We start from the raw sequence: 13,388 nt of genomic DNA on the forward strand, positions 1-13,388 counted from the left end.
AATCAAAGTTTTTGAAAGCTACCTGCTTGTGAGCCAGGCCATCTTATGCCAGGTCTTCACAAGGAATTGCTCCTATCTTGCAGGCAATAATGTAAACTCTTTTTCACTCTGAGGATATCGCATTCCCCAAGTCAACAGTTCAATCTCACCTTCCTCGCCCACTTCTCTCCGAGCAGCAGATGCCATTATTTTTCTTGCCCCCGCTTCTCTTCCTCCTCACCCACCTCCACTCGGGGCCCACTAGATGGATCGGCTCTCCCTCAATCCCTGCTTCCTCTGCGCCTCCTCAGACGGGGAGATTGATTTGTCTACAGGGCGCCTCTGACCTTTGATATGATCCGATAACGGACGCATGGCCCTAACCGAATTAGACAATCAAAGGGAGGGGGGGGGGGCACATTAGGAGTGAGATGAGGTGTTTCCTCTTCCCTCATACCTCCGCCTTTTTCCATGATGGTTAGACCAACCGTCCATCTCCACATATCAGACGCCCAGGGGAAAATAAAAGATGTGTTTTCAAATTGCACTCTGCCTAAAGGCTCTTTCGGCCAAATTTAATTTTCACCTAACATCGATTTTCCCCTTACTCCCAACTCAATGGATGTAATGTTATCCTGGGTATTTCTGTGCTGCGCAGGAATACAGGGAGATGTTGCTCTGCTGCATGTCAGAAGACATTTTATACAATGAGTCTGCCTCTGCATGTCTGGGGAGGAGATGATTGAGAAGCTACCCTTTCCCTCCGTCAGTTCTTTTTTCTGTCTTTTCTATCATCGGGGATATTTCCAAAATCAACTTTCAGCAGCATCTGTTGACTTGACTTGATCTTCTACTGAACTACTAGGAAAAAAAATGATTTAAGTATCTAACACTGAGATTTTTTCCAACCAATGACGTACAGATGCAGCAAATTAAAACACCACAGACTTGCTCGCCTTCTGTTGTGAAATTAAGACGGCTCACAGTGTGCGAGACACTTTAAGGTCTAAAAATACACCTGCTACCATGCAGCGGGGTTCTCATCCTAAAAGTAGCTGGCTCCCATTAGGTTGAATGAAGCCTAACCATGAGTAAGAAAGGCACTTTTAAATGGTCCAGGTTACAAACCAAGGAATGTTTAACATGGTTTAATAGACCTGTCTGTCTTCATGATCCCTACAGAGCTTGTTTTGTTCTTTGCACTCTAAAAAATGAATGGGGAGAATAAAAGTGGGTGAGGTAGATCTTGTTCTATTTTAAATGCCGTAATAATTAATGACAGATCCTAAAGATCCTCAACAAGCCACAGTGATATTTGAAACATTGCCTCATGATCAGAACAAAAAACGCTGAGGATAACGCGTATCTTGTAGAAAAGAAACACTTCAGCTTGCACCTGTTTTTATATTTTAAGAAGCGCTGTGGTGTCAGGGCTGAGTGAATAACCGCGGCAGGCAGCCCATCCAAAAAAAATAAAAAGTTGACAAGCCAGACAGAAGAAAGGAGAGATGTTGACAGATCCCAGCCTCTTTCATTGGAACATATGAAGGGGAACACAAAAGGAGGATAAGGCGAGGCGGTGGCTTCAAAGTGGGCGACGCTGCTGCAGAGCCAACAAATGTGTGAAAACACACACATGAGACCTGCTATCACAAGACACGACACATAACCAGGCCTGTGCATGAACAGAAGGGGGGTGTTTGTGTGAAGGGAGGATGAAGCAGCAGCATGAAGAGTTGCAGCCCCCCCCCCCCCCCTCCCTTTGGCAAGTCGTTCTTCTTGGTACCATTTGTTTGTCATCTTAAACTGGCAGAGAGCTCAGGAAGCCAGCGTCTTACATAAACCCTCCCCAGTATGGCTCTGTGCTGAGCAACTGATCCCTCCCAAAACCCTCATTGTTATTCTCCCATGATGCCGAGGGATCTGCGAGCACCCACAGCCAAACCTACAGCCGGCTGAGTGGGAGGTGGGGGGTAGGGGGGTGTGTTTACATGTGTGCTCTGTCGGGGGACTCACTAACTGCACACTCAGGATTACGGAGGGAACACAACTCGCTAAGCTCGTGCTGTTCAAATTGTCAGAATTTCCTCTGCACATGATCATGTTTGTTTTTTGATTTCCAATTGAGATTCAGATTTCTGTAAATTCCCTGTGACATCTCCAATTTGGTATTTGGAGACTTTGGTCTTTGGTTTTTGCAACCATGAAGGACACCAGACACTTAACACCATAATAGTGACATGTCAATCACTAGGTTGGAGACCAGGAGTTGTCCCCTTGATTTTTTTCATAAAAAGCTTCAGAGAATATTTAGATTCCTGCTCATTTCGTTATACTGCAGAATATGTGATTGTACCCATTGAAAGACCCCACGGGACATGTCTTTGTCAAATTGCATCTCCACTTTTTAGTCACCTATCTCAAACTGCGAGACATTCATCAAGGCAAAGGGGGAGGGTTTCATAATGTGCACTATACCAGACTGTAGCACACTTGCAGGGGTGTCCACTCTCAGAGAGGCAGAGATTACACCTTGTCTCACAGACTGTCAGGTGTTTGATTTAAATTTCCAAGGTAGGGCTTGATCAAATAGTCTGATCAAAGACAGAGAGAGGACACCGGGTCCTGTCAAATCCATGCTTTGCACTCTCACCCTCAGTATTTACAGCACAGAGCTCCACTCAATGAAAAATGCATAAAGCATCAATTGCCTCATATCTTACTATCAGCTCTGCCTGTTATGCAGAAGAAGAAAAAAGTATTCTTTGGGAAATGGAAATCCACATTTAGATTTAAATGTCTACTCAGTTTGGTAGCAGGGTTTTGTGATACTGAGTATTTAAATTACAGTGCTGTAAAATATGTTTAATAAATGATATTCATTGAATACACAGCCTCACGGATCATAACACAATAGTAAGACTATTTCATTTTCAATATGATGAATTGTTTGTTCTTCTACAAACCAAATCGAGTTTTTTTAAACTAAACCCTGTTTAAACACATCTTTTAAAAACTATGTGACACCCTCCAACTTGTTTACTCATTTCTTTTCAGCGACTCTGGTGCCCTTTATGGTGAGGACAAGAAAAATGTTGTTCACCGTGACCTCCGAGTGACTGCTGCAAGCTCTAAGGTATGAATATAATCATAATAGTGTGAATGTAGAAGCTGCTGGGAAAACTGAGATTACTGCCTCCGAAGGTAAAACTAAGCCAAGGCTTCATCAGAAATATTCTTGTAAGGAACATTTGCACCAGCCTTCCTTTTTCTTATTACTGACCTGAAATGACAGAAAGAGAGACGGCTTTGCATCAATGTTAAAGGAGAAAATGGGAAGTGTGAGGAATTATAAGCATGCCTGCGATGAAGACAGAGGGAATGAAAGATATCTTAAGGTCAGAGGCGGATCGTCTGACAAAGACTACAACAACCTGCCGCTCGAGTTCACTTTCCTCCTCTGCTACTTTCTTTTTGGGTTTTTTTTCAAAACACTTTGATTCTCTCTTGCCTTTCCCATGGTGGACGTCCCTTAGATAGCAACCGAGTAGGTCTAATTGATTTCTCTTGTTCCTGTCGGTTAGAGGCAGCAGCATCGAGCTGTGCAGAGTACCCCGGCTCCAGCCTGCCTGCATTATTCTTTTTGTTTTTTCTTTGTCCCAGCAGGCTATAACCCAACGCTCAACATACTAGTGCCCTCTTAAATATTATAACATACAAGCTGAAGCATGTATGGAGATAAATTACAAAATGCAGTACATGTGGCTTGCAAAAAGGTCAGGATGTAAGATCAAATTGGCATTTGCTCTTTGGGAACAAGTCATTATCTCAGCTAGCTGTGCTAACATGCAGGGCGATGATGATATGGAGAAAAGCAATCCAAAGTGCACGCTTTATGAAAAATGTAGAGTCGTGGTGAGAGTAGTTGCTGCAGTTATTATACTGTACAGCTGTTCCCCATGTTGTGTGCTATTAGTTCAGGCAGGGATCTGTCTCAGGGCAGCACATCCACAACATCCTGCTCCTGTCTGCATCTTTTGTCAGTATCCATCAGTTTGTGAGTTCCTGTCATGTTAGAGCAGATGGAAAGCAACACTGTTTTTTTTGTTGTTTTTCTCCAGTTCAACTGTTTTCTTTAGGCAGTAGCAGTACAGTGAAAACAGAGAGCAGAAACATCCACTGCTGAGGTGAAATTCAAATCATGCATCGCTGAGCCTGGGTTAGAAGTCCCGTTGCCGTGAGAGTGAAGTTAGGTAAAGGGGAATAATGGAGTACTACATAGACACTTTCTCATAGCTCCAAGCTACAGACAGCCGGGAATAAAAGCACTAATGAAATCAGCAATATTTCATTGAAACAACAAGCATCCATGCTCCTGTGTACAGTACTCCCACATCCTATAATTCATTCAAATGTCATGGCGATATGTTTAAATATTACAAGATTTCATTTTAATAGGTCAAATAGTATTGCATTTGCCCTGCAGTGTGAATAATGTGCAGAGTTGGAAACATATGGCAATTTAAACCATGCAATTGTCAATCCTGAAACAATATGCTGCAGATAAATGATGTGATCAAAGTGAACATGGACAGGAAGTGTACTGAAACACTGCTGCTGAAGGATAGCTCCACCTTTTATACGTTTTATAAAGAGAAGTAGCCAAAATAAATGTGTTGTTAGCCAAAAATGATTTAAGATACATTTATTTTTTACTTCCCATCTACTCGAACACTAAAAGATATCAACTAACAACTTCCCCAGTTGATAACTTACATTAAGTTGATATTTTTTGCGTTAATGGTTAATTGAATTGAATGTTTTATTATGCAAATACGCCAACATATTAAATAAACTGACTGATTTTACATTTTTCCAGACCTATTATCCATTTGCCACTGTTGATTGACCTCTAACCTAAAGACTTGATACTTTGCTATCAGGTGACACAATCTTCTGATGATCCATGGTAAAGGACCTGTCTCAGTTGGACAACATAAACAGCCTGCGTTGCTTCACTGTCTTATTGTATCTTATACATCAGCCTAATAGCACTGATGTCTCCTGCAGAAGGCAAAAGTTGCTGTTAACAACTTAATGAGAGTCTGATTTATGACTGGAGCCATGTGGCTGATAAATAAACAGCACAGGTGAGAGGAGCAGTTTCTAATCAACAGCTAAGAAAAAGACATTACATTTAAGATTGTGTTTGTGTGCGGGGGAATGGGTGTATAAGTGAATGCGATTAATCATGCATTGCTAACAGTAACCTCATGAGTTGCTGATGAGGTGCACCAAATGCTCAGTCTCCACACATTTAATTTCTGCATTGAAAACACAAATAATTAGTAATACACACATGTGAATAGCCACATCTACTGTTATGTAACACCCATGTTCATGCAGGATTCTGAGGAATGATATCATTGCCATATACGGTATACCACTGTCTTAGATTGAGACTGAGATGGCATTTTGTACCATTCAGACTTGGCTGCATGAGATGAGAACTTTGGCAGCTAATGCATCAGCTAGCACGAAACGAAGCCTGCCTCATCCAAGAGCATTAGGATGTGGATAAATAAATAAAACATTGCCACCATGAGAGGAGAGGCAGTGTGACAGCAGGATATTTTTTCCCCCGCTTTCATGTTGGCAGGCACGCGCATTTTATTTTTGGATGAATCAAAATTTCCTGAAAACGCCTGTGTCAGGTGTATCTAATTATCTGACAGCGTGCTCATTATAAATCGGCTCCTGGGAGCCCGCTACTCGCCGTGCCGAGCCTTGGACCGCAGTCAAGGTGCAGCTCAGTGAGAACACAGACGCTGCTCTCCCACAGGCCCGCTGCGTTCACCTTTATGCAGAGAACTTTGCAATATTTGCCCTCTTCTCACCCTGCAAATCATTATATGTAACACTATAGCAACTAGTTTCAAGAAGGATACACTGAATGCATTGTGCAATCTGATAAACAGTAAGACAGTCGGAGAAATGTGCAATTCCAAAGAGAAAATAGCTATAAATTCATTAGCAGCTGTTATGACAGCCCCTGTCATCTCAGCCATGCCCTGATTATGTCACCTGGATGAGTTTTATAAACCATAATTACAGCTTACTCCTGTTTATCTCCAGAGAGGTGCAGCAGACAGAGGAAAGTAGGTGTGTGCCACATACAGCAACCTATGGTTTAAAGCGTAATTAATGGGAGAAAGATGTGTAGTAAAGAGGATGTCTAACTGGCTCTTGGGGTCACTCACACCGTTCACTATACTTCTAAATGTTGCTCAGCAGTGATTGATGCAGGCCTGGAGAGGAGTTTTGGGAGTATCACTCAAATGGAAGACGGAGGAGGATAGCTAAATGTTGCCAAAATGGGAGCGCTGCTGGGTAAAAGATGGCGGGGGACATTCTTACCTGGGACTAATCCATGAAAGCTGAGCGAGGAATGCACTGCCTGACAGCAAATGATGCTGAACAGCCTTTGCAAACAGGCAAACTATCCTGAAGGGCTGCTGTATTTCAACATTTCATTATGTGGCAATTTGTTGTGCAGTGCTTAAAACAGGAGGAGAAGGAAATGCTTTGTCTCCTGCTGGAATTGTTTTTCACATTGGTGCTGGCAGTTTTCATTGATTATCATTATTCAGATGTTGTAAAATGTCAACAGTGTCCATCTATAAATAGATAGATGTAACCCCCATGTCAACGCTGACCTCACAGCAGAAAACAACCTGATATCATAACTAATAACTATCTGTATGGTTATTTTGTGTTAAATCCTAGATGCCCTCATGTAATGGCCTCCTTCCCCTCTGTGCTTCCCATTAAGTTCTTGTTGAAATACAACAGTATCGCCTATCTCTGGCACTGCCTCCTGACTGGCAGAGCGTAATGCTATTACCTCTGCTCGATGGTCATGCTCACTTAGCCCTCTGTCCCTCTGCTGCAGCCAGCACACATATCCCCCGGCCTGTGTGTGTAGTGTGTATGTGTGTGTGTGGGCCGTCTTTTCCCTCATTTGTGGTTGCTTCTCCGGACCACAAAATACGGAGGCACACAAACTTTTCAGTTCATTATCCTGCCTTTTTCCGCTTTTTTGTTTCTAGGGCTGCAAATCACAGGTAATTGGCTACATGAATCACTTGTCAGTAGTAGCTGACTAACACTCTTTAACACACACAGAGAGAGGCTGGAATAAATTATGTTTTTTGGTAACTTCCAAATATAGCTGGCAGTGATGGAGGTGCTGACACACTAATGCACATGATCCACTGTCAGTCACCAGTCAAACATGACATCAAAGCCTGTCAGATAACAGCAGCAGGATGGGTAAAGAGAGTGAGTCACACACCCCCCTTCCCCTGCATCACCTGAGTCTGGAGAACTGGGCACACACACGTTCACAGACAACCCCCTTCAAAGCATGTCAGTTTTCAGGAGCAAACAGAAAGCAAACTTTCTCAGCACGTCCCGCAGCTCACACACAGCACATCACCTCCTCCAGACATCGTCTCTGCACAGTTTTTTAAATGATGGCGATAAAATAAAATCTGTAAATATCTCGCCACCATCTGGAGTGTGAGGCGTGCAGCTGCGCGCATATCACCCAAAACGCAGCTCCAGGATATGCAGGAATCTGCGCCTTGGGCACCTCTCACATCGCGGCACGACACATAACTTGGAGTAACTGACACTTCATCCCACACAGGAAAAACATGGAGAGAACCTTCCAACAGCCATTCACAAACAGGGGATGCAGAGAAAGTCTATACTACTTACTATATACCCAGGCGGTAGAATGCAAAGCCCCGGTAACTGTAATTAAAATAGAAGAATGGGACAATTAAGCACACGCTTGTTTAATGTTTCCATTAAAGGTGAACTCAGTATGGTGATAGCTGCATGCACACTACATCATGGAGCTTTTGATCATCGGAAGGTCGTCTTACCGGAGCTGTCCGGATAAATTCCTGAGGAAATTCCAGAGGAGTCCCTTCTTCCTTCTCTCAAAGTCAGAAAACAGCAATGCTTTTCTTATTCCAAAAACAGGCCCGCGGTTACACTGAAACAGAGAAGAGACCAAAACAGCCACAACAGATTCCATTAGACCGGGGAGTCCCCCCAAACACCACCCCAAAAAGTGTGGACATAACATCTGTGAAGAGCAGCAAACAAAAGGAAGTGTGAATAAAGCGTACCTGCTCTCTGTCACTGCGCACAGAGGCAAGGAGAGCGGCAATAAGACTGAGAGCGCAGCTTTTCTTAGGAAACGCAGCCCGGCGAGCTGTCAGATTACACCAGCACACACTCACACACACTCTCACACACACTGCTCCCGGCGACGGCTGGAGAGGGAGGGGGGTGGACGAAGAGAGGAGGGGAGGGGGAGACTGCACTTCACAGTCCCGCCGCTGGGGGGCCAACAAGAGGAGACCTGAGGTTTAATCATAAACTAAATATAAAGTTTAACAGCCTATTTTGCTTTAATGAGCTGCTATTATCTTTTAAAATCTTAATATTGATGTTAAAACACATCATATCCTGTTATCATCATCATTAATTGGTAATACCTGCAGCTTATTCATTCATGGCTGAGCCATGAATGAATAATGGTGATGGTCATGATGGCTCTGCTTCACAATGTAAGCTAAGTACATGTGTTCAAGTACTCTTGCCAAATGCATATTTCATGTGTATTTTTTCATATAAATGGTTAAATCACACTTTTTGTATTACAAAAGAAGCACATTTCCTTCAAAGTTGTAACCCATAAGGTTATTTCTCTATTTGTATGAACATTATTACTCAAGTTTGTCGCATCCTTTTACAGTTCTACTGCAGACAAATCAGTTCAATCTTTGTAATTTGGAGATTCTGGTCTCATAATAATGTTATATCATAATTGCCAGATAATGTCTCTATTTTTTAAATAGATTTGTATATTGTGAATGCAATGATGTAGCCAACCAAAGGCCTTTTGTTTGCTTGCTAGTTCCCAGCCTTTATTGAAGATTGAAGAAGATTCAACTTATTGTCATTACGTAGTACAGGTACTATGTAACAAAATGGTTTCTCTGCATTTGACCCATCCTAGTGTTGGGAGCAGTGGGCTGCCATTATGTACGGCGCCCGGGGGGCGGTGTAGGGAACGGTGCCTTGCTCAAGGACACCTCGGTAGCACTTGGTCTTTCCGGGACTTGAACTGGTGACCTTCCAGTTGCCAAGCCAAGTCCCTATTCGCCACCACCGCCCTTATGAACCTTGTGTTAGCTGTTTACAATAAATACATAATTATTCATGCCTTATTCCACATTTTGCAAACATTAGGTTGTTTCTTTATTTCTTTAAAAGTCCTTAGGTCAGATTGTCCAGGTCTGTTATGCTACCGCTGCTGCTCAGAAGTGTTTGGCGCACACAGTTATTTATTTCTATATCATTAATTAGCTTTTTTATATGCAGTTATGTTACTCTCACTAACAGAATATGTATGATCAGTGTTTTAGTTCAGTATAAAACTTGAAAGGTGTTGCTACAGTGGTGATTGTACTTGTCACAGCAGGTTAAACACACCTGTAACTAACACTGGCTCTCCATAACAGGAAGTGCAGCCTCGATTAACGTCATTAATGACACCTGACCTGTGTGTGCCACTATAAAATGTAAAAAGTTATATTGCACCTCCAACAGGTCGGATGGAACAATTGGCTTACTGGAATAATAAATAAAAGCAAAATGTTTCTGTGTGTCTGTATTCATTTAAATATTCCCCATTGGCATGTGTTTGTTTGTTTGTGTCGGTTATGAGCTGAGGTTAATGCTGGGGGATGTTTTGATGGCTACAGTGGAACAAAAGTGCTAATTTATGTGGTTTCATGCAGGTGTGGACTGGCACTGAATCACAGTCTGTGTGACGGGTGTTAAAACTGGTCTCTGTTTTGGGGAGTTTGACTGAGGTAAAAATATACGCAGTATATTCCTTTTTCACAGAGGACATTTTGACATGTCACAGTGGGGAAAATGAAAAAGAAAAAACTGTATTACATTTAGCTGCGCTTTAATAAAATCATTGTTAGTGCTTTTACTAAATCAAGTCTGCTGATTATGTGTCTGTTGGACTGACAGAATGTCCACAGGCAAATATAATGTTGTTCATTATTACATGTAAATATGATCCAAAATAGTATATTGTGCTAACTGAGCCTTCGGAGTGACAGTGGAGCTGAGGATAATGCTGCAGGAGAGAAGTTTCTGAGGACAAAGTAATACTTTTTTTTTGGTCATGAAAATACAATCCATTGTAACTCATGTGAATCCAGCTGACTACAACTGCTGTCCTCTGTGAATGAGAAACTACAAACCGTTCAGAGAACAGAGACTCTTTGATACCAAAAATACTGTTTTGTGAAGGACTTTGTTGGATTTGTACAGGTGGAATATCTTATACTCAAATACAAGCTATTTAATATGGAGTTTGGGGGTTCTAAGGTGGATAAGCGTGTTGATAAGCATATATGATTAGTTTAATGTAGAGGGGGGATGTATTTATGACTGTGATTTTGATTTCAAAATAAATAACAATTTCCTTTTAGATGTCAAGTTTTGACGGATTTAAAATTCAGTATGTCAGTAGGAGAAAAGTACGGGCTGATACTGTTACAAATGTATTTTAAATCATATTAGCAGGCATTTTGAACGATAAGATTATTTGATAACAAATATTTTATATGTATTTTAGTGTTGAGAATACGATGCACTCGTGCTGGAATGATAGGTGAGTTCAAGAGGATCGGTTGTGCGTAAAAATGCGCAACTAAAGACTAACCACTTGTTTACGTTCGTTATCAGGTGTGCGTGGTCACGTGTGCAGCAGCTGATTGGCCCTGGCTGCAGGTGTGCGGCTGCAAACTGTTCACGGTACAGTGAGTGTGTTGGACTCCTGCTGAGAAACGTCATTATCCGAGATAAATAATCGGCTGGTTTTGAAAATATAGCGTGACAGGTCCACCTGAGTAAGCTAGGCTTGTGACATTTAATGTAAAGTAAAATAAATCGCAGAGAGCGACGACGCTCGGATAAGAAGGCCCCATGAAACTCCGATGAAGTGTGTCCCAGACTTGGAGTAAATGACCTGGATGATCTTCTACCCGGAGAGGCGATGAGATGCGATTAAGGTAGGACTGCTGCCTGTGTTAATGTGTTGGCAGTGTTGTGCATTTGTGTGTAAAGTGTGTGCATTTGGTAGAAGTTGCCATAAAGCTCCCAGTCTTGATGTACTGCGACTGATGGCTTTGCATGAAACATACATGTGCTAGCTAGCATGAAGTCCACTCGTATTTTGATTTGACATTGCAGACCTATTGCTCTGGAGTTGTGCCATCCCTCAGGTGCATAGACTGTATATATAAATGGACGTAGGGTCCGTGACGTCACCCATAGGATTCTGCAGAGTTGCCGAGAAGCCCTTAGTAGGCGGAGTCGGCCACTAACGGCTCGACAGTGACGTCTGAGTCTAACTCCCGCCTGCTCCAAATAAGGGCAAAGAGGCGGAGCCGAGGCGGGACCTTCTGCCTCCAGCTGGGAAGTAACAGAGCTAGCTCAAGCTAAGAAGCTAAGCTAACATGCTTCCCCATCAGCACACTGCCGTCACATTTTACGTTTCTAAGGTAAGCGGACATGAAACTATTCAGCAAAACTATAAATAATAATCTAAGTTATTGAGTTTTTAGCATAATACTTCAGAATCTTAAAATCCCTTAACGTTTGTATGCAATGTGCTAAATGCAACACTGGAATCATGGACATTAGTTATTTATATTTTGCTATCACTTAATTATACGTTTAATACATTTAAGTTAAGCTAAGGTGCATGTGATGGTAGCTAGTTAGTGCTCTTACCTGTGAGGCCTCCTCCAAACAGCATTATAACCAGACTGTATCATTAAAACTATAAGTACCAGTTCTAGATCCTTGACTTTAGACAAACAATTCAAAAGACAAAATGTATTTAAAGACCAATCTTTATTTGAAGGTGCCTCTTAACCTGGGATATTAGTTATACAGTAATAGTATTGACAATCTAAAAAAACTGAGCAACTCAACAGTCAACTTTATATTTCTTATTGTCTAAAGCATTTATTATTTTCATTTTCCCCCTCTCATATTCAGTGTGGAGTGTGGACGGATTGAGACAGCGTGGTGTCCAGAGAGCTGCAGAGACTTCAGGGAGAAACCTCCGTGTGATGGATGTCCTGTCTGTTGGTTTGGAGAGGACTGAGGGTCATTCCTCTGCGAGGAGGACCAGGCCTGATGGAGGAGCCCATGCTGGGCATAGCTGATACCAACTGCACAGGCCTTGTCTGTCACTTTATTTGACTAAATGTGTTTACTTATACATTTAATAGGTTTACACCTTCTGTCCATATGTGCTTTTTATTTAAAACATGTTTGATTAACTTTTGGTTCAGATTTCAATAAATTGAATTTGTATTTGCACTCCTTTTGACTATTATTCTTACTGAAAATGTTAGATTACACATTCACATCTGACTGAAGATTGGCCTCATTTATTTGTGACGTTGCAAACTCTGCGGTACAAGGTACAGGTGTTGTGAAGCTCATAAAGTGAGGCAAATAGAATTAATCAGCTGATGGAGTGTAGATGTGGAAATAGGTGCATTCGATCAGCTGACTTCACAATAAAAGTAGTTTCTTAGTGAATGTCCTGTACTGGTCTTAAAATCTCATAACATCAGCTTTTAATTTTCCTCTTGGATGTTTTTCTTGACCCTCAGAGAAGGAGAAAATGTTGAGTCGTGTCTTTCAGGCATGTCCTTTCCTAACAAAAATTACAGGAAACATAAAGCATATTATTGCAGAACAAGTGTGTTATTTATGAAAGAGGTGTGTTTGTGTTTAGGGGCTGTAGCTATAATTATTTTGTAATTGTAATGTTTTTTTTTATTTCAACAGTGAGCTACAAAGACAATCAGATTATGAATGAACAGTATGAAATTCATCAACATTGAAATGTATTTTATTATCAAAATAATATTTAACTGTTATTAAAACAAGCTTGCTCTGTTGTCTCACTGAAAGAATAACTTTTACCACGTTTTTACAGACAATATTGAGAGATAAATAGCAGTTCTCACTATGCGTTAAATATCTTTGCCTTCAATACCTTAAATTAGAAAGCTGACAGTCATATTGCTTGTTAACATCTAAATGTAACCCTTTGCATGGAAAAAACCCTCAACTTCACTGATGTGTAGACCTAGTATTTAGTATTGTTTAATGGAATGTATATCAGTGTATTAAAGTCAATACTTCATTTATTTAAACCAATATCTTTCTTGATTCTTTGTACAGTATGAAAAAAGAGTATTTGTACCTGTGCTGAAGTTCAC

At 41.4% G+C, this 13,388-nt stretch overlaps 1 protein-coding gene across 31 annotated transcripts in view; it reads right to left on the minus strand.

The window, feature by feature from the left end:
* The window catches only part of LOC117487805 (receptor-type tyrosine-protein phosphatase delta-like), a 319,630-nt gene extending 311,330 nt beyond the window's left edge, over nucleotides 1-8,300 (minus strand). For all 31 annotated transcript variants that reach the window (XM_034136510.1, XM_034136512.1, XM_034136497.1 and 28 more), the window contains exons 1-3: nucleotides 8,181-8,300; nucleotides 7,932-8,044; nucleotides 7,762-7,797 (exon numbers count right to left, since the gene is read on the minus strand). The gene's annotated coding sequence lies outside the window, so the exon portion shown is untranslated. The remainder of the gene's footprint in view (nucleotides 1-7,761; nucleotides 7,798-7,931; nucleotides 8,045-8,180) is intronic.
* Nucleotides 8,301-13,388: the final 5,088 nt, after the last annotated feature.

Source organism: Trematomus bernacchii, unplaced genomic scaffold (genome assembly GCF_902827165.1).
Source record: "Trematomus bernacchii unplaced genomic scaffold, fTreBer1.1, whole genome shotgun sequence".
NCBI classification, from domain to species: domain Eukaryota; kingdom Metazoa; phylum Chordata; class Actinopteri; order Perciformes; family Nototheniidae; genus Trematomus; species Trematomus bernacchii.